Source organism: Quercus lobata, chromosome 3, assembly GCF_001633185.2.
Source record: "Quercus lobata isolate SW786 chromosome 3, ValleyOak3.0 Primary Assembly, whole genome shotgun sequence".
In the NCBI taxonomy this organism is placed as follows: Eukaryota; Viridiplantae; Streptophyta; class Magnoliopsida; order Fagales; family Fagaceae; genus Quercus; species Quercus lobata.
In genome coordinates, this window is record NC_044906.1 from 73,241,211 (window position 1) to 73,262,050 (window position 20,840).

Genomic DNA, 20,840 nt, shown 5'->3' on the forward strand with positions numbered 1-20,840 from the left:
CAGACTTGATATGATAAGACATCAAAAAAGTTGTACCTAGTGCACAAAACTCTCAATTTTGCGGAGTCTGGGAGAGATCGGGCCTTGGTGCAATGGCAAGTGCCTTGATATGGTAAGACATATCGTACCAGTTGCTTATGTGTATATTTCTTCTGTTTGGAGAGCAGCTATCTAAGTTTCTAACTTTGGTCTCCAGGGTTCATTCAATGGCTGTGTCCTCAATTTCTTCATATTTTTGAAAGTACGAACTTTAGTTGTTGGTTTCTTTTCAATTAACTTTCTTTTATGTTTGCAGGACTGTTACCCACTTTCAGTGGATTAACGGGGAATTGTGGAATGGTGAAGCTTAGTATCTCTAAATGTGTGAGGTATTAATCAGCTAAGACTTATACTTTTTTTGCCAGTAATAATTTAGAGTAATATCCTCTATTTCAGGCACTGTTAATTTAGAAGTTACTAAGTTCTTGGTGTAAAAATAATTTGCCCATGGATTGCACACCGAAGTTGTTCATGGCATGTGGCCTACAGGAGACTTTTTAAAGGTATAAATGATATGGCTGTCTTCACACAGTCAGATTTTCACAAGCCAAAGCAGTTGAGATTATTACAAATGTATGTATTCAATATGACTCACTGGACTTGTTTGACGATGTCATTGCTTTGCCAGCAACAGTTAGGAATAATGTACTGTTTTTTTGCAGAGACTATAAAATTAGAAGCAATGATGTTCCTGGTGGAAAAACCATTGGCTAGAGTGCATCATGAAATTTTTTCATTCAACATGGTGTATAGGAGAGTGTGCCGAAGATAAAAGTCAGATTCTGTTTTCAGACGGTCAGATTAACATTATCTTGAGTTCTTTTATTAGGTAGAAGGCAAGCCTAGAAAGTAGAAACAATGTTTTGTCGTTTGTGAATCTCTAACTTGGTGTGTGATTTTTGTCTATGCTGTGATGTAAAATAATTTACTCTGGCAAGCATGTGCAGGTGATTATTATTGGAGTTCATGGTTGAATCCCCAAAGATGTGAAGTGACAGAAATTATTATGTACATGGTGTATTACAGACTTACAGTTCTCTCTATTAACTATATTAAAATGTGTGAAGATTCCTGAGGAATAGTGTTTGGTTGGTTTTAAAAATTTAGTGAGTCTCTGTCTAAACGCACCGATATGTCAAGCAGCACAGACATTTTTGTTGTGCACCCACCAAAACTCACCATTTTATCACTATACCTCTAGAAAAAGGCTAAAATGAAGACCCAGTAGAAGAAGAGTATGTTGGAGAGAGAATGAAATGGCAGCAGTAGAAAGGGAAGAGATGTGCTTTGACCTGCTCTGTATGGCCCTCTTTGTTGCTTTCTGCGTTGAGATTGAACAAGGGAGAGAGGAGTGCTAATCACATGAATTCTCGGCTGAAAATCTGGGACAAGGGAAGGGTCTTTTACCTTCTCCATTTGCATTAGGAGTTCTACAAGCAAAGCATATATAGTTTCTTTCCATTGGCTTCTCATTCTTCTTCACGATACCTAAACGCCCAATTCATTCATCATTCCTATTTTAAAAATTTTCCCCAAAAAAGAACACCAGAGACTGTTGAGGACCTCATAGTTTCAAGCAATTCGTTAGTTATGATCTGGTATTACTTGGTCTGAATTTCTCGAATTTGTTAGTCCTTTTTAAAACTTTTTCTTTCTCTTTTTCTAAGTTGTTATTGAGAATTTTTGTTATTTCATTCTCAATTAATATATTTTATTTTTCCCCTTCCTATGCCAGATAAATTGATAGATTGAAAGGATAAGAGCAGAGTAAAAGCTCACCACACTAAATGCTGTCAGGTACTCTTTGTAATGTCTTATAAATAAAGAGTTTATTACATGATGGTTCCTTGTTTCTAGCTCTCTTTCTTTTTCTTCTTCATTTTTTTGTTGTATTACTTTTATTTTTAAGATTATAATTTAAGTAAAGGAAGAAATATCAGAAGTTAGCTATAAAATGAAAAGAAGGGTCTAGCATAGATTTCAGAACACAATTGCTGCAAACATCTGAGAACTTCATGGACACCAACGCAACGTGAAAGATGAGAATTATGGCATAGAAATAAGCAATTTGTGAAGTACAGATCAAATTGTAAAAATAGAAAAGTTCCTGGAAAAATGGAAAACAATGACATGATCATTCAGATACAAGAGGTCTTGAAAAATGTGAAGGTTCTGGTATTAAGCTTTATCACTAGCAGTCAACAGAACACAAACTTTCTCAATCGTGACTTCTTTTACTCTCTCATTTATTCTTTACTTGTGTTTTCTTAAGTGATGCTGATGCATTACCTTTCCATCATAATTTTAATTTCAAACTTCTTTTTGTCTATATCAAACCAAATTCTTGCAATGTCATGTTTTTATACTGCCATCTTCCCACATTTTTATGATTATTTCCTCTCTTAGTTCTGCATTAATCTTCGTTTTAAGTGATTATGATTTGAAGACCTCTTTTAATTGAATTGTTTCCTTTAGATATATTGCAGGCCAACATATGCCTACTGTGAGGAAAGAATGTTGTCCAGCAAAGGTACTAGCCGTTTTCCCCTGAGAAATTACCTTATCCGTCTTATTTTCACGTCCATTTACTGCTGTGGCCTTGCCTATTTTTGGAGATTTTGTGTCCATCTGTGGTGCAATTGGGTTTTCACTGCACTGGATTTTGTCTTCACTTCTGTAGCATATTTGAAAGCACGAAGAATGCGCAAGAACACCAAACTTTGTGCTTCTGCTGCATATAGTCAAATAAAGTCCCTTTTAATGGTACACTTTTATAAGCATTTCAAAAATCAAATGAAATTTTTTTGGTCGATCTTATAATTATATTTTAAATCTAACCTTAATTGCTAATCTTTATTATGGCAAGCATGTGCCTTGCAAGTGCAGCCCAAACTATATATTTAAAAAAGTGAAGAGGTCAAATGGATACTATTTTGGTTGCTTTAAAACATTTTGTTAGTCCATCTTATATGCACCTTTTGGTGTGGTGTTGGTTTTTTAAATGGTGTGTTTGGCTTGGAAATGTAAAAGCTTGAATAGTGCTTTGGTTGGTTTTAAAGATTTGGTTAGTCTGTCTATACACACTGTTTTATGTAGTGCTTTGGTTATTAGAAACAACACACAACACACTATTTTAATTTTTAAGAAGAGGGGCTGGCACTGGCAGCCTGGCACAGAGAGAGGACAGAGAATACTGCGTGAGAAATATCTCTCATGTCTTTGGATAGCAGGGAGAGGGTGAGTCACAGGCACGGAACGAGTGGGAAATCTCCTGCAAATCTGAGAGAGAGGGGTTGGTGAGAAGAGTGCATGTGTTGATGGGATTTGTACAAAATTGGTGAGGTTTGGCATTGAGATAGCCAGAAGTAGAGAGGATATTGTGGGTTTGTAAGGGGAAAGAGAGGATTGAAATGACGTGAGCAGAGGAGGAATGGGTATGGCCATCTTTGTAGCTTTCTGCTCTGAAATCGACTAGGAGTGGTATTCCACCTGTTCCATTTTCTGCTTTAAGAGGTAGAACATAAGCAAACATCATTTATTTCTCTCCCGAAATTATTTCCATTGACCTCTTCACCACTAGCTTCTTCTCATTCTTCTTCATAACACCTAACTGCCCATTCTATTCCATTCCTATTTAGAAGATTTATTGAAGAAGAAGAAGGTAGAATCAAATGACAAAAATAGTATTTTGAGGGCCACATAGTTTGAGACACTTTGTTAGTTATTCTCGGGTATTTCTCAATCCTAATTTCCTTGATTTTGTCTCTTGTTATGCCTTCCATTTGAGTATTGTGTTTGTGTCCATTCATGGCAAAGAAACTATAAATATCGGCCCCCATAAAAGATTTAAGATTCATTCATAACTGATGATATTTGTTGACAGCTCAATGAATCAAAAATAGAAAAGAGTAAACCCAATAGAGAAAATGGTCACGTACTCTTGCTCTTCTGGAGGAATGAAGCTTGATTTTGAGATGTCTATATGGTTGGTACATGTGTGTGTGTGTGTGTGTGTGTGTGTGTGTGTGTGTAGCTTTTAGCTGTTTACCAAAGGAAAGCTAAGGGAACTACAAGTACAGTTAATTTATAGAAATGTAGAATTTAGGTTCTGGGTTTTGCACTTGAGAAATCATAGTTGTATTGTTGGGCCGAGCAGCCTATTTTTCTTTTCTGCTCGATCTATCTGTTGATCTTGTGATCAACACAATGGAAAATATTTTTGCCAACTTTAACCCTCAGGGTCTCACGAACTCATTATTTTTATGGAAGTAATGATAAAAAGTTTATACTATGGTTTTTATAGAAAATCCTATTATTAAAAAACTCTTGACTTTATGAATTTTACTTCTTTGTAACCACAGATTGCAAAATGCCTGTAGTTGCTGCTGTAGAGGGTTGGAGGTGGCTTAGAATTTGTGCTGGTTTGTGTTTGTTGTTAGGCAATAGCAGTTTCCTTTATTTTACTCTCTTTTTTTCCTCTTTGCCCTTAATGAACTTGATTGTCAGAATCTTCGCTCAATTTCCTTATTCCAATTATCCCATTTCAGGGATGCTAAGCATGTGTTGCAACACCAAGAACTCAAGTTGGCTTGCCTGAGCTGGTTCTTGTACATGAACACATGCAGACAATAGTGTGTTGTTTGCTTGATGTCTCTTGGGTGACGATGCCTAAGCAAGTGGTGGAGTTGCTGGTACACTAAATTGAAAAGAAAAACATCAAGAAAATATTTACTTGGGAATGGTACTGTAAACATCCTTCCTTGACCACACCATTCAAAATGGTAACTAGATGATTTTCATAGCAGAATTTATGTTGTTAGTGAATGAATTCTCCTTTTGAATGTGCTCTATTATGTTTTGATAACTTGAAACAAATGACAATATCTTTTACAATATCCAGTTGTGTTCAATTGATGAAGTTGTTTCTAATTTGTGATGCAACTTATGTGTTCGATTCATGAAGTTGTTTCTAATTTGTAATGCAAGCAGTTTCTCTTTTGTACATTAGCAATTCTATGTTACTTAATCAGTTTGTTCTTATTTACTTTAATTCTTTGAAAGTGTCTCAATTTCTAATATTATAACCATTCCTTTTAATTACTTTCGTGCTTGTTTATTGGTCAATTACAAAGTTATAATTGTCCAGGGGATTTGAAATCGAGCTAAAAATGTTGTAGATGAAAGATAAATCTGAAGCCATTGTTAAGATTGAGTAGGATTTGGCGTAAGTTCAACATTTCATGACCCACTCAAAGAAATTCAATGAAGATGAAATTAGGCACATAAAGGAAGACAAATAGATACAATATTGCTATATAGTGGTATTACTTTGTCTTCCAATATAAGCAAATGAAGTGGAAAAAATATGCGCTCTTGTAAATTCACTATATGTGCCTCCCTATTGGAATCAACATTTTAGGGTTCTTTTTGGACATCATATCTACTTAACATTATGAAATAGTGCTTTTCAAAGCACATGTAGTTAGATTAATGTCTCTTTTATTATTGTGTATTTTTTTTATCATTGTAGTTAGATTAATGTCTCATTTAATGGTAAATTTTCCAAGTACTTTAAAAATTAAACGGTTTATATTTTGGGTGAGGTTTGGGTCTAGTGACCAGTTGCATTGGACCTATTGAGATAATGACATGTGTCCACTTCTGGACATGTGTCACCATCTTAATGGGTCTAGTGCACTGAATGCACTAGACCTAAACCTCACCCTTATATTTTTAGTGTGTTAGAAATAAATTCTAAATTTGACTTTAATCACTCCTCTTTTTAACATGGCTAGGACATGCGGCCCAAACTAGTCTTATATGTATGTATATTTTGTAGAGAGGGAAAGAACAACCTGTGACCATTTTAGCAAATTGAGAGGATGAGAGTTATGGCCCCATCTCTCCGAAAGTCTTCCAATTATGGACGGACGAACAATCAAAGTCATAGCCTTTGCATCCTTATCATCTTTCTCCTTACAAATGAACAAGGCTCGTTCATGACCAATCTTCAAATCCTTGAAAAAGAGCATCATGATAGCTGCTTAAAAAAAAAAAAAAAGATTAGTACAAACAAAGCTTGTAAAAAAATAATAAATAAATAAATAGAAATTAATAATCAAATAAATAAATAAAAAGTGAAAAGCATAATTTCTCTACACTTAGAATATTATGCTACCCACTGGAGACTATGCTTGTACAATTTAAGGCATGCCCCAGGTGGCCTTATATATAGATCTTTGGAAACTAACGGACAAAAGGAAAAAGAGGTGTGAAAAGGCAAAATACCATAGTTTCAAAAAAATACTGCACTAAGTACCCATAGAAGGATTATGTTGTCAGAAAGAATTTATTGCACTAGACCTAAGAAAGGGCTTATAGGACTGCAAAGAGTAACATGTCATAGAAGAGACTATTGCACTAAACCTTGGATGAAGTTCTAGGGCGGCAAAGGGTAGCATATTGTTCATAGCTACTGTGCCACCAACCCTTGAAAATAGTAAGAGACATTAATGGTTATCCTGGAACCAATCCGCCTAAATTGTCAAAGATTGTCAGAACCGCCAAAGTAGACTAGAAGGCCATAAGTCGACAAAAGTGACACCACAGAAGTCTTTTACAACCTTCGATCTACCAAACCCGCATTTTCCTTTGTGTTTTGCTAAGGCCATGTACCTTCTCTCCGGTGACTTCTGGAATCAATTTCCCTAGGTCCCCTTGTTTTGAGAAATCGTAGCTTGCTTTGGCTAATAGTCTATATGCTTTTGGGTCAAACCATTCTTTCTTCCGTTCACTTGGTAGAAGACCATGTTCTGTCAGACTTTGTGAAGACCTCACGAATTCATTTAGTAGCTTCGAGGGCAAATGATTTGTGGATGAAGTTAAAGGCATGACATGATCTTCTTTCAATATGGCTACATCCTCCACCGTGAGCTTTGTAGGAGGCCTTCCCATGTCTACTGTAGATTGAAGACATTCTGGGAATGGTGATTTTCCCTTCTTGTGGCATGATAATGGTAAAACTATTTTACTTGTTTGATTTATTTTAAAATAGAAATTTAAAGACTGTTTGGATGACTTGTTTCCATAACTCAATTCTCTGTTTCCATAACTCATAACTCAAAAATGGTGAGACCCATAGTGAGAAGTCCATTTGGGAGCACCATAACTCTGTTTCCAATTTTTTGTTTCCATCACTCAATTATCTGATTTTTGAGTTATAAGTTATGGAAACTGAAAACACATTTTAGCTGTTTTCAGTTTCCATAACTCATAACTCAATGACATTTTTGTAATTAAACACCCATGGGACCCACTAGTTATAACCCAGTCGCACCTTTTAACCAATCTACCCTATTCTTTTTCATTTCTTCTCCTGGGTTCGATCTTCACTTCTTTCTTTTTTTTTTTTTTTTTTCTTCTTTCACTGAGTTCGAGTTTCTGGGTTTTTTTTTTTTTTCACTGAGTTCGGTCTTCAGTTCACTGGGTTCGGTCTTCAATTCTCTTAGCTTCATGGGTTGCATGTTTATGGCTATGAAATTTCTGGATTTATAACTTTATGGGTATGAAATTTTCTAAGTTTATGGGTTGCTACGATTTTCTGGGTTTATGGGGTTTCTATGATTTTTTTTTTTTTTGGAATTTTCTAGGTTATTTATGTGATGCTGTGTGGTGAATTGGTCATCTATTGTGGTTCGGCTACAATTTTTTTTTTTTGGAGGAACAAATTGACGGTGAGTTTGGGTACAAAAAAAAAATGCATTGAGTGACAGGTATGGGACCCACAAACAGTGTGAAAAAATTAAGTGATGACAAGTGAGCGATGGTGCCAAACGGGTAGGGTATTTTAAGTGATGAGTGATGGAAATTGAGTGACAGAAATTGAGTGATGAAAAACATTGATCCAAAGTAGAAATTTAGTCATCTACATATTTATTTTGAGAAGAATCTAGTCTTATATGATATGGGTTTTTTTTTTTTTTTTTTTGAAGCATATATATAATATCTAAAATATGGGGTTATTGTTTATTTGCGAGGAATTTGTAATATAGCTGATGCACTTGATAGCTTCACAGCATGTTGGTAGTAAGTCTGTTGGCATACAGTGGCGACACCACGTACAGCTCAAGGTGTTCCTAGGAACACCCTGACCTGAAAAAAATTTTAAAAAAAATTATATTTAATCTGTATTAGGAACACCCTCAAATTAAAAAAAAAAATATATATATATATATATATATATCTGTTCAACTTTCAAGCAAAAAAAAAAAAAAAAATTTGTAATAGAGCCAAGCCCACGGCAAGCCCAACAGATTACAGAGGTAGCAAACCCACCCACAGTCACGTCGCTGGCAGAGAAAGCAGAGAAAACCAAACCCCAATATAGTCTATACAGAGCAAAAGCAAAACAAACTCCAATACATAGGTGTTTATAAAAAATAAAAAATAAAAAAAATAAAACCCCCAACAGAGCATGCCAAAACCAAACCAAAAAAACCCTAATACTCGCTCGTCGTTGCCATAGCTCACTCGTCGTCGTCGTCATCGTTCACTCACTCGCCCCTCGTTGTCATCACTCATCACTAGTCGCTCGCCCCTCATTGCTGATCGTAGATCGCAGATCGCTCTGCTCCGGTGCTCGGTGCTCCCTCCCTCAAGGTATTTCTCTCTCTTTTTCTCTCTGACTCTCTCTCTCTCTTTATCTCACTGAAATGAAAACTAAATTAATGAATGTATCTCTCTCTTTATTCTTTAAGAGTCTAACTCATTAACTCTCTCTCTCTCTCTCTCTCTCTCTCTGTGATTGGCTGGCCGAATGAATGAGCTTTATTTATATTTTGCTTTTTGCCCCTTTTTTGTCTTTTTGAATTTGGCTTTATCTTATTCGTTGGTGTTGGTCAATATGTGTTGGTGTTGGTGAGATATTAATTGTCTTTTAGTGTAATATGTATTGTGATTTGTGATTGTGAAATTTTCTGATTGGCAGCTAGCTATTGTGATTGGGGCATCAGGCATGAGGCTTGTGCTGGTCTGTTGAGTGGGATGGGGGTAGATGGGTTGATGGGCACATGAGGCCAAGTAAACAATAATTAAAGCAGTGTAATGTGCTGCACATTACACTGCTTTAATTATTGTGCTGAACATGGGATGTGTAATGTCCGGCTCTTTTAGTATAATATGCACAAGGGGCTAAACAATATAACAAATTAAAGCAATATAATTAATGACAAACAAATTAAAACAATATAGTTTATTGTTACGCTAAACAACAATAATTAAAATTGTATAATTAACCAATATATTATAAAAGACAAATAAATTAAATTATGTTAGGCTAAATAATAATTAATAATTTTATAATTAATGAAACAACAATATATCAAATTATAGTTTATAAAAGACAAACAAATTAATGAAACAACTAAACAACAGTAATTAATAATTTTATTAATATTTCAAATGAACTTATAGTTTATTCTTTTGCTAGAATTATGGACAAATATTTGATAAGAAAACCACGTACCCAAGATTCATCTCTTATACAAGATTCATCTCCTGTGCAAGATTCATTTCTTGTGCAAGATTCATCTTCATCTTCTAAGCGAATTCGTGTTGATTTTAACTTAGAAAATCTTCCTTCAGATCTTGGGTTACGACAAAAAATATCATCTTATCATCCTAATAATCATGATGAAATAAGAAGATATTATTTAACAAAAGGCCCTTGTCAACTTGTTGTTCATGATTACCCTGTATCATATTTTTCTGGAAAGCCTCGTCAATTTAGATCCGAGTGGTATGTAAGTAGAAAGTGGTTGGAATATAGTATAGACAAGGATGCGGCATTTTGTTTTTATTGCTACCTATTTGGGCGGCAAGATGTTGGTAAGCAAGGAGAAGGTGAGACTTTTGTAACGAAGGGATTCAAACTTTGGAATCAGCTTGTGAAGTTAGATTTCCATGTTGGAGGAGTTAATAGTACTCATAACCAAGCTGTCAAGAAGAGTGAAGATCTACTGAAGGAAAAGCAACACATTTTAAGTGTTTTGATTAAGCAATCAAATAAAGATAAACTTGATTATCGGGTTCAATTAAATGCAATAGTTGATTGCATAAGATTCATTTTATGCCGAGGATTAGCTTTTCGTGGTCACGATGAATCTCAAGGTTCAAGTGATAAATGAAATTTTCTTGAGCTTCTACAATTTTTGGGAGATCACAATGAATCTATCAATGAAGTGTTGCAAACAGCTTTGAAAAATTGCAAGCTTACCCACTCGGATATTCAAAAAGACATTATAAATGCAATTGCACATGAAACATCCAAAGCCATCATCAAGGATCTTGACAATGGGTTCTTTTCAATATTAGTTGATGAGTCACGTGATATTTCAATGAAAGAACAAATGTCCCTCGTTCTTCATTATGTGAACAAAAAATGAATTATTATAGAGCGATTCCTTGGTAATGTACATGTTGCAAGTACCATCACTTTGTCACTCAAATGTGCTATTGAATGTTTACTTTGTGAACATAATTTGAGTTTGTCGAACCTACTTGAGCAAGGTTATGACGGGGCTAGTAATATGCAAGGTGATATCAATGGTCTCAAAACTTTAATTTTGAAAGAGAATAAGTCAACATTTTATATCCATTGTTTTGCTCATCAACTTCAATTGACAATTATTGTCGTTGCTAAAAATCACATTAACATTACTGAATTTTTTTATGTGGTTAGTAATTTAGTAACTGTTGTTGGAGGCTCTTGTAAGAGATGAGATGCTCTTCGAGATGCACAATTTGCCAAAATTAAAGAAGATTTAGAGAATGGTGTATGTAGAAGTGGGCAAGGTTTGAATCAAGAGACAAATCTTAAACGCCCAGGTGATACACGTTAGGGATCATATTATGGGACTATTCTCAACTTGATTTTGATGTTCTCTGCTATTGTCGATGTACTTGAGATTATTGAAGAAGATGGCCTCTCCGACCAAAAAGTTGAAGCTCGATCTATTATGAGGTCAATTCTATCTTTTGAATTTGTCTTTGCTCTACACTTGATGAAAAACATTTTAGGGATCACAAATTAGTTATCAATAGCATTGTAAAAAAAAAAAAAAAAAAAAAAAAAAAAAAAAAAATCAGGATATAGTAAATGCTATGGATCTTGTTAAAGTGTTTAAGCAACGATTGTAAGTGATGAGAGATGATGAATGGAAATCTTTATTGACTAAAGTGTCTTCATTTTGTACCACACATGATATTTCTATCTTGAACATGGATGAAATATTTGTAGTTAGTGGGAGGCCGCGACGCAACACTCAACAAAATACAAATTTACATCATTATTGTGTTGAGTTATTCTACACAGTCATAGATATGCAACTTCAAGAGCTTAACAATCGTTTTTCTGAGGCGAATACTGATTTGCTACTTTGTATGGCTTGCTTGAATCCAAGTAATTCATTTGTGGATTTCGATAAGGAAAAATTGATACGTCTAGCTAAGTTCTATCCCTCTGATTTTCTTGAGACATATATTTTGGCACTTGACTCTCAATTGCAGAATTACATTCTTGGAGAGTCCGTATGGGTGAGGATGTGTTACTGTTACATATGCTTCCTCATAAGGCGTATGGTGCTCTCCAAGAATTTTAGCAATTACGCCCCACCCATACAGCTATTCCAAGGACAGCCCGTGCTGTAAAATGGAGGCCTCCCATCGCACTGTGTGTGAAGGTGAATTTCGACGGTGCCATGTTCTCTCAAGATGGACTAGCTGGCATCAGAGTGATAATCTGGAATGACCAGGGACTTGCTATGGTTGCTCTCTCACAATAAATTCCATCACCTACTTCGGTGGAGAAGGTGGAAGTGATAGCGGCACGTCGAGCTCTGATGTTTGCTAAGGAACTCGAGTTTGACAAGGTGGAGGTGGAAGGTAACTCTGAATCAGTTGTTAATGCTATTCTTGGAGAGTATATGGACAATTCTTATACGGGTCATGTACTAAAGGATGTTAAGTTTATGTTTTCTAGCTTTTCTTGTATTTTTGTTCAGCATATTCATAGAGAAGGAAATTGTGTTGCCCATAAACTTGCTAGAAGGGCAGCTAGAAATCCTTTTCTTGTCTGGATGGAGTCTGTTCCTTTAGATATTATTGATGTTTATCAGCTTGACATTTTAAGGATGAAATAATAGAATCTTTACCCCGATGGGGATTTTTCTCAAAAAAAAAAAAAATAGTCCACTTGCCTAGCTAGGCTTGAAGTTACCAAGGGACACAGATTCAGCTCGCAAAGGACCACAATTTTCCCACTCTTTTATAGAGCAATCAATTTAGATTGAGTCACGTTAGTGAGTGCCCTTAGGGTATTGATTAACAATTCATTTTAAGAAAGTTTTGACACAATTTTTATGGAAAATGAAAAAAACTATTAAAATATTAATTACTTTTTTTTTTCTTTTTCCATAAAAACTTTCTTTAAATGTATTGGTAACCAATGCCCTAAGGATATTTGTTAGCATTTTCCATTTAGATTTCATAAGTGGTTCTAGTTAGCTCAACTGGTAAAGTCTTTGATGATTAAATAAGAGATCTAGAATTCAATCTTCGCTTACACCAAAAATTGATTAGTGTCTTGGTCTGGTGATAAAAAGTTATCATTAGGAGTGAACGTCATAGGTTGAAACTCTCTCTCAAAAAAAAAAAAAAAGATTTCACACTAATATTATACTCTTTTTCATATGGTTTTATTTTGTGGTACTCAAAATATCTTTGGCCATTTAATTTTAATTTGAACATTAACTGAATTTAAGTTCATCCCCAAACTAGGTTACATGTTCAAGTTTAATAAATTTTTTTATCAAAAAAACTCAATCATATTCATGAATTACTTCCATCTTATTGATCATGAGTTGCTTGATTAACATATTCTTTTTTTATATACAACAAACACTTTGACTAAAATATTTGACCCTTTTACAAATATTTTCTAATAATTAGTAACTCAATTATAATAGAAATTATATTATGTGAGTTAATTAGATAGAGTAATTTTTATTTGTGAATTTATAAAAGTTTGATTTATTAAACTTGTATGGTTAAAAAATATATAATTTTTTACTACAAATTGGAATATTTATATTATTAGTAAATTATAAATAATATTTTAATATCTTATGAACTTATTTCTAACATAAAAAATTCAATATTTAGTTTATATGAGTATATTTTTATAGATTTCAACATATAATATTATAGATACTTAAATTGAACTCCATACTCACAAAATTGTTTATAGACACATCTTTATGGTCACTCTTTATTATCAAGCTAAGATACCAATTGGTTTTTGATATAGGCAGATTGAGTTTAAACAATATCTTTGGCTTGATGATAAATTTTTTTACCAGTTAAATGAACTAAAACCCTATAGATGAACGATTTAGTTTATTTATGGCCTTAGTTGTGTTTGTGACTTTGTTAGGTGAATTTTATTCATTCATATATATAAATATATATATATATATATATCGATGTTTGTCATGTTATACTACAAAAAGTCTAGGGACACATATTTTGTAACTAATAATTTAGATGTCAATTTGTGATTGGAGTGTTTTAAGTAATAGACTCATATATAAGTTGTAAGGACACAATTCTCTAGCGGCCCAATAAGGATGTTGGGCTCGCGTACAAAAGATCCCTCATAATATGATTTGTAGAGAGTGGGTTTAAAAAGCTAGCCGCTGGTCACGGGGCGATGTCCAATCCTGGTTTTAGAGGAATTCAGGTAGAAAAAGGAGTTGGGCTTGAACATTTAAGCCCTAAGACGTCGTACCCTATGGGATGGGACTCCTCGGAGTTGATCCAAGGACCATTGAGGCCTTTCCCCGGTTCTCCAACGACGGACTTTCTTCAGTGAAGTCCGGTGTTGTTGAGATGTTCTCCCCCATGTGATCCTTCTCTTTTTGGGGGTAGGCTGGGATCCCCTTTAGATTTACTTACTTTCTTCTTTTATACTCGTCCGTGTTGATTGTCCTTCGTCCACGTGTAGGGTCAATCTATACAAGACTGATATTTGTCCCATCAGTCTAATCCCAGAATTGTTGGGTATGGTTGATAAGGCTGCAGAGTACGGCTCTGTCATGTGTTGGGTCTTATCTGGAAGGGTAGTAAGGATAACTTTCCCAAGATATTTTGGATCTCCTCACGAATTCGTCCCTATACCTGTTTTACCCCTTTATTTCGGTGGGATTCAGGATCTGCCGAGGACTGAACCGTCCTCGGCTGCCTCCCAAAAATTGTCTTTGTGCTCTGTATTGTAGAGCTTGGGCCACAGCTCTCCTCGGATTGGGCCTTCGGACTTCCCAGGAGCAATTGGGCTTGGCCCTTAAATTATTGGGCCCCACAATAGCCCCTCAAGACCCTTCTATCCGACTTTCGGGTTGGAAAGGAGGGTTTTGGCAAACTCGGGCCTTTAATATGGCTTGCTTGGTTCAACCCCGCATTTATGTGAGCGGTTTTCCACCTATCCAGGAAGTTAGCCGGTTTTCAAGGGATTCCGTCTAATCTGCTCGTGATTTACTCCTGCCGCTTGGTTGTCCCAGACGCGCCCTTAATGAATCCTCTTTACGAGGCTCATTTATGTCCGGCGGCTCATTTGGTAAGGTGGGGAGATGGAACGGACGCCTCTTTTTTTTTTCAGATTCCTTTGGGAAACTTGAATGCATTTAATACCCTCCGTTTTGCCCTTCCTATAAGAAGGCAAGCAGGAGGCCATCACTTTCGTGCAGACTCCTCTCCTTCCCTCTGTGATCTTGAAACCCGTAGCCTTCTTTAGCGCCTGCTTAGCCCGTTTGTTATACACCATATCAGTACACGCCTATCATAACGAATGATGAAGGTACCATGCCCCTCCTCAAAACACCATGTTCCGATAAAGCTTGAAATGGCTCGATCGGGGCAAGGATGGCGCAGACTTAAGATCTGTCCCGCCTCTCTTTCAGCCAAAATCCGAAGCAGGGGCTCGTCATGTCGGATTCTCGGCGTGACTGAGTCGAGAACACCCAGTATCAGCACCACTCGGCTCCTCACGAGCGTACCTAACATGGCACCAGTGTGTTAGGAGTCAGGGCTGAGGCAGGGGCGAAGTGCTTCTGCTTCTCCCTCTCTTTGCTCACTGGTGCCCTCCTCCGTCTTCCTCTTATAGTCTTCCCAGCACCAGTTCCGCCCTGGTGTTGTCCTTCTCCCTCTTTTGCTCCCCTCTTTGTCTTTTCATTTCTCCCACTCTTCTTCTCCTCCTTCTCTTACTCATGTCCTCCATCTTCTTCGTTCATCTCCTCCATCTTCTTCATTGATTTCTTCCTTACTATTTCCTTCTTCTTCGTTCTCTTTTTTTTTTAAGCGAGTTCTTCTCTTAGTATGAGCAACAATGAGGCAAAGATTGGAGAGACTTCGAAGACAAGTTTAAAAGGCGCTTGACCGTTTGCTTATCCGTACTGTGGATGTTAGTACTGCTTCGGCAGCTCCTCTTTTGTATAGGCTTGTTGAAACCTCTTTTTGTACATTGTAATAATTTTTCATATTAATAAAACTTGTTTCTATTTCACTTTGCATGTTCTGTCTCTTTGTTTTTACAAATTTGTAAGCGCCGCTCGGCCCAATCATATAGCATCTAAATCAATGACGACTAAGACCAAAATATTTAATAATAAAAAGATGTTGCCATAACTTTAATGGAAGTGCTCGGCATAATAAGGTAGACTAATAAAAAGTAATACTTACCCCCTTGGCTTGGGTCCGAGGACCATGCAAGGCCTTGGTTCTGTCCAAAACTTGTAATGATAATAATTTTTTGTACTTGGTTTCCCCATAGGCTTGAGTCCGAGGACCATACAAGGTCTTGGTTCTGTCCAAAACTTGCAATGATAATAACTTTTTGTACTTGGTTCCCCATAGGCTTGAGTCCGAGGACCATACAAGGCCTTGGTTCTGTCTAAAACTTTATGCCCTCCCTTTTTCTCTTTGCACCTGTCTTTCCTTAGGTGTCTCATAAGTTGCCGAGCAGGAAGTTGTCCTTGGTAACGGTTATTCCTTGGTGTGGGCCATAGTCCGTGGGCTTCCATGCAGAACGGGCCTGGGCCGCGAATTTATTAGACCCACAGATTTAGAGGCATTTCCGTAGTATTTGGTCACGCGGTACTTGTTGGCGTCCCAGTATTCGAGGTGCGCCTTCACGAGGCTCCTTTAATCTCAGGGTTGCAGACGGCATTGGAAATCGAGCCGGAAACATTTTGTTTGTAGCGTTCCTTGGGACGCTGTGTGAATTAAATGCCATCACCTCATCTTTTAAATAGATAGGAGAGAAAGTTGCTTTATCTTCGCACGAATTCTTCAGTCTCCTCTCTTAGTACATCATGTTTGAGGCGAGGATTGGGGCAAAGGAGCTCTCTCCGCCACAAAAGCGCCGTGTCTTCCTGAGACTTCAGATAGTGATGTACGGGCCAAGGAGGCGTAGACTCAAGAGAATATTTCAGTTCGAGAGAAGGGAAAGGATGTCTCTCCCTCTTTTAGTCAAAATCCGAAGCAGGTTCTGGTCATGCCAGATTTTTGGTATGTCAGAAGAAGGAATTTCCGCCATCAGCGCCGTCTGCCTTGTAGCAGGCAAATTTCTGCGGGGGCTTCCCAACTTCCGGCTCCCTGCATCTTTCCTGTAGATGGTGTTAGCCTGAGGTCAGGTTCTTTGGCTGCCTGAGTCATGGGCATGTAGAAGCGTCGATGAATAGTTTCCTTAGATGACATCTTGGATCAGTAGCCAACCTCTCCTCTGAGATATCTCCTCGGCATCATCTTTACTCTTTTGTACTTTTCTTTTGCTTACGCAGTTAACTCTAATGTAAGCTGGTTTCAGTTTTTATTGTACACTGTATTGTTCTTTTGTCTTAATAAAAGATGCGTTTATTTCTTTATACATACTTTCTTTTTTTGCAACAACCACTTTGGGTCTGAATATTAAGTCTAAGCCTGCCTTTAACAATACTCTGGGCGGAAGAACACTTTAATACAAACCCTTATTAGTTTAAACTTCGCAAATATTATCAAGTATAACCATGGTAATCCTCAATAGATTGAATTCATGGAACTAACCGAGATAGCTGCTGAGCGTTGCGTGATGCACGCTAGACGAATATCCGAGAGAGCAGCCGAGCAGCGACGGACTTGGATCGTGCCCTTGGGGTAACATACTGTGCCGTATCGTATCAGCCCCTTTGGCACTGGGGATTTGAGGGCAGACCAGGGAACCCGTGCAATTAAAGGGTTGGCCCAACTGTTAACGAGAAGTTCTCTTCGAATGGATTTTGAGATTTATATGCCATAGTAGTTTCTTCCTTCCTTTTTTTTTTTTAGTTGGTTTTCCCATAGGCTTGAGTTCGAGGACCATACAAGGCCTTGGTTCTGTCCAAAACTTGTGATCTCTTTTTTTTATGTACTTGGTTTCCCCATAGGCTTGAGTCCGAGGACCATGCAAGGCATTGGTTCTGTCCAAAACTTGTAAGATTTCTTTTATGTACTTGGTTTCCCCATAGGCTTGAGTCCGAGGACCATGCAAGGCCTTGGTTCTGTCCAAAGCTTGTAAGATTTCTTTTATGTACTTGGTTTCCCCATAGGCTTGAGTCCGAGGACCATGCAAGGCCTTGGTTCTGTCCAAAACTTGTAAGATTTCTTTTATGTACTTGGTTTCCCCATAGGCTTGAGTCCGTGGACCATGCAAGGCCTTGGTTCTGTCCAAAACTTGTAAGATTTCTTTTATGTACTTGGTTTCCCCATAGGCTTGAGTCCGAGGACCATGCAAGGCCTTGGTTCTGTCCAAAACTTGTAAGATTTCTTTTATGTACTTGGTTTCCCCATAGGCTTGAGTCCGAGGACCATGCAAGGCCTTGGTTCTGTCCAAAACTTGTAAGATTTCTTTTATGTACTTGGTTTCCCCATAGGCTTGAGTCCGTGGACCATGCAAGGCCTTGGTTCTGTCCAAAACTTGTAGATTTCTTTTATGTACTTGGTTTCCCCATAGGCTTGAGTCCGAGGACCATGCAAGGCCTTGGTTTCTGTCCAAAACTTGTAAGATTTCTTTTTATTTGTATAGTTGAGTCTTGGCCTTTTCCATATTGGCCCCATTGAGTCCGTGGACCATGCAAGGCTTGGTTTCTGTTCCAAAAATTTAAGATTTCCCTTTTTATGTTTGTTTCCCATAGGCTTGAGTCGAGGCCATGCAAAGGCCCTGGTTCTGTCCAAAACTTGTAAGATTTCTTTTAACGTACTTGGTTTCCCCATAGGCTTGAGTCCGTGGAAACCATGCAAGGCCCTTGGTTCTGTCCAAAACTTGTAAGATTTCTTTTAGTACTTGGTTTCGCCCATAGGCTTGAGTCCCCGAGGACCATGCAAGGCCTTGGTTCTGTCCAAAACTTGTAAGATTTCTTTTACGTACTTGGTTTCCCCATAGGCTTGAGTCTGTGGACCATGCAAGGCCTTGGTTCTGTCCAAAACTTGTAAGATTTCTTTTATGTACTTGGTTTCCCCATAGGCTTGAGTCCGAGGACCATGCAAGGCCTTGGTTCTGTCCAAAACTTGTGATCTTTTTATTTGTTTTATTTTTCAACCACCAGCCCCTACACCAAGGCGGGGACAGTTGGCCTGAGGCTGGAAGCCCCTAGAGACGCCCGCGCCCTTAGCACTGCGAGGCGTAGCCCCTAGCAGAAGCTTACGTCGGAGCAACAACTATATGTCGCCGGAGACGGGGGAAATCCCAGAAATTTCTGCTTGCTAGAGAGCTGACTCCACCGCCACCTGCGCCAACGCGCAAGCTTCCCCACAGACGGTGCCAATTATAAGGACACAATTCTCTGGCGACCCAATAAGGATGTTGGGCTCGTGTACGAAAGATCCCTCACAATATGATTTGTAGAGAGTGGGCTTAAAAAGCTAGCCGCTGGTCACGGGGCGATGTCCAATCCTGGTTTTAGAGGAATTCAGGTAGAAAAAGGAGTTGGGCTTGAACATTTAAGCCCTAAGACGTCGTACCCTATGGGATGGGACTCCTCGGAGTTGATCCGAGGACCATTGAGGCCTTTCCCCGGTTCTCCAACGACGGACTTTCTTCAGTGAAGTCCGGTGTTGTTGAGATGTTCTCCCCCATGTGATCCTTCTCTTTTTGGGGGTAGGCTGGGATCCCCTTTAGATTTACTTACTTTCTTCTTTTATACTCGTCCGTGTTGATTGTCCTTCGTCCACGTGTAGGGTCAATCTATACAAGACTGACATTTGTCCCATCAGTCTAATCCCAGAATTGTTGGGTATGGTTGATAAGGCTGCAGAGTACGGCTCTGTCATGTGTTGGGTCTTATCTGGAAGGGTAGTAAGGATAACTTCCCCAAGATATTTTGGATCTCCTCACGAATTCGTCTCTATACCTGTTTTACCCCTTTATTTCGGTGGGATTCAGGATCTGCCGAGGACTGAACCGTTCTCGGCTGCCTCCCAAAAATTATTTTGTACTCTGTATTGTAGAGCTTGGGCCACAGCTCTCCTCGGATTGGGCCTTCGGACTTCCCAGGAGCAATTGGGCTTGGCCCTTAAATTATTGGGCCCCACGTATACTTTTGAGACCATGCCTACTAACTATATAGTTAGGAAAATTGGCTTAATTCCCAATTTTGGCCCGTTACTTTTGAAGGGACGAATCAAAATTTGAGGAACACAACTACTGGGTAATGGTGATATCTCAATTTGTTGAAGTTTTAAAATTTCTGCCACATTTGTTTGAAATTTTTGACCAAAATGTGGTGTACTTTCAGTATTTAGGATTTCTCAAGGGAAAACGTTGGAGAAGCGAGGAATTCAGATAAAGCCTTCCTCTTAGACCTCCGATTTGAAAGGTGTTTACCCTCTCTCTCTAACTCTCTTGTGTGTTTGACACCTTTTTAGGGACCACAAAATCTCAACATTGACACCTTTTTTGTCGTGCCTCTGGTTCTGCTTTTACACTTTTGCTATTTTTATAACTATTGTTTGACTGTTATTGGCTTTGTCATTGACTGTTGGTTGGTGCTTTTCTATTTTATCTTCATGAGTCAAGGAAGTCAATGTGTAAACTTGTTACCATGTGAAAGTGTCAGTCATTAAAAAATTTATTGCATCCTTATCCCAAAAAAATAAATATAAAAATTTATTATTATTTTATGTTGTAGTTCTTTTTTTTTTTTTTTTTTTTTTTTTTTTTTTGGTAAACCATGTTGTAGTTTTGATTATCTTGTTTTTGCTGTTTGTAGGGGTGTGAGGGTGGTCCAAGTGGTGGACCTCCCACTATTGAACCAAATCAGATAAGTGCACCACCTACCACCAGTGAAGTAGAAGTTCCTTTTGCACCACCCAACTCTAATGCTACCACTTCCACTCCAAGTAGAAACAACTGTAGGGGTTCAACAAAGTCAGAAAAAAGAAAGAACAATCACTGATGAGACTCTGAGAGCTACTACGAATGCATCAAGGTATATGGATGCATTGAGGTTTACTGAGAGCTAGTCCTTTATGCATGGTCCAAGATTGTAAGCAGGATGTGCTAGAGTTATTTTGTACAGGAGGGTAGCTTAATAATAGATGGTAGCTTAATATTTTGTTACCAGCTGGAACTTGTATTAAGTTGATTTTAATTAATGTTAATGGCCTCCTTGATTTTTGTAATGGCCTTCTTCACATTGGTTTTATAATTGTCTTGACTATTGGAATGTCCTTGACTGTTT

The 20,840-nt window shown here is 37.7% G+C and overlaps 1 long non-coding RNA gene across 8 annotated transcripts; it reads left to right on the forward strand.

The window, feature by feature from the left end:
* The first annotated feature begins 6 nt into the window (after positions 1 to 6).
* On the forward strand, positions 7 to 4,980 carry LOC115979033. Of its 8 annotated transcripts, none has more exons than XR_004088926.1 (8): positions 7 to 112; positions 296 to 612; positions 702 to 868; positions 987 to 1,637; positions 1,775 to 1,836; positions 2,515 to 2,569; positions 4,401 to 4,460; positions 4,587 to 4,980. It is a non-coding gene; the product is annotated as an uncharacterized LOC115979033 (long non-coding RNA). The 8 variants fall into 8 exon arrangements; XR_004088929.1 differs by having other exon boundaries at positions 702 to 834; XR_004088925.1 differs by having other exon boundaries at positions 296 to 368; positions 436 to 612; positions 702 to 1,637.
* The last annotated feature ends 15,860 nt before the right edge of the window (positions 4,981 to 20,840 follow it).